A 1,435-nucleotide genomic window follows, 5' to 3' on the forward strand; every position below is an offset into this window, starting at 1 on the left:
CACATGGTTCCTCAGTTAGCCACAGTTCATATAGTGGTTGCCCAGTGCAGTAGTCATTTAGTTCATTATCGGCATAGAGTTCCTACCGTGCTCCATCTGGTAAGGGTTCTACAGGCAGTTATTCAGGTTATTAGGTTCCTCCGAGGCGAGGTTGTTACGAGTGTGGAGACTTGAGTCATCTCAAGAGGGATTGACCTAGACTGCTGAGTAGGGTTCTAGAGTAGAGCTCGTAGCCTATGATATTAGCACCAATAGCTACACCACCCATACAACCAGCTAAGGGTGGGGCTCAGGTAGTTCCAGGTTGCCGTAGAAGGGGAGGTGGATGAGTTGGTAGACAAGCTCGTTGCTACGCATTCCCAGCCAGGCCAGAGGCAGTTGCTTCTGATGCCTAGATTACATGTATTATTTCAGTTTGCCATAGGGGTGCTTCAGTGTTATTTGAACCTAGTTGCACTTATTCATATGTGTCATCATACTATGCTCGTTATTTGGATATGCCTCATGATTCTTTAGTTGTGCATTTTCATGTATCTATGCCGGTGGGTGATTCTATTATTGTGGACAGTGTGTATCGATCGTGTGTGGTGACTATTGGGGGTTACGAGATGAGTTGATCTTTTTCTACTTGGCACGGTTGATTTTGTTGTGATCTTGGGCATGAATTGGTTTTTGCCATATCACGCTATCCTTGATTTTCGTGCTAAGACCGTGAGATTGGTGATGCTGGGGGTGCCAAGGTTGTAGCTGAGAGACTCCCTGGATTATGTTCCTAGTAGAAGGATTTCACATTTGAAGGCTCAACGAATAGTTGAGAAAGGATGTCTGGCATGTTTGGCCTTCGTGGGGGATGTTAGTGCTAATACTCATGCCGTCGAGTCAATTCTGGTTACGGGGGAATTCCCAGATGTGTTTCCTGTAGACCTGACAGGCATGCCACCCGACATGGATATTGATTTTGTTATTGACTTGCTTCCAAGCACTTAGCCTTTCTCTATACCACCATATTACATGGTGCTAGTGGAGTTGAAGGAATTGAAGGAGCAGTTATAGGAGTTACTTCATAAGGGCTTCATCTTGCCTAGTGTGCCGCTTTGGGGTGCCCCAATTCTATTTGTGAAGAATAAGGATGGTACTATGCAGATGTGTATTGATTACAGGTAATTGAACAAAGTAACAGTCAAGAACAGGTACCCACTACCGTGCATTGATGACTTATTTGATCAGCTTTAGGGTGCTAGAGTTTTTTCGAAGATTGATTTGAGGCCGGAGTATCATCAATTGAAGATCCGAGATTCAGATATTTCAAAGTCGGCGTTCAGGACCTGCTATGGCCACTCTGAGTTTCTAGTGATGTCTTTTGGGCTGACCAATGTCCCAACATTCTTTATTCACTTGATAAATAGTGTATTCCTGACATATCTTGATTCCTTCA

Source organism: Nicotiana tomentosiformis, chromosome 5, assembly GCF_000390325.3.
Source record: "Nicotiana tomentosiformis chromosome 5, ASM39032v3, whole genome shotgun sequence".
Taxonomy (NCBI): Eukaryota; Viridiplantae; Streptophyta; class Magnoliopsida; order Solanales; family Solanaceae; genus Nicotiana; species Nicotiana tomentosiformis.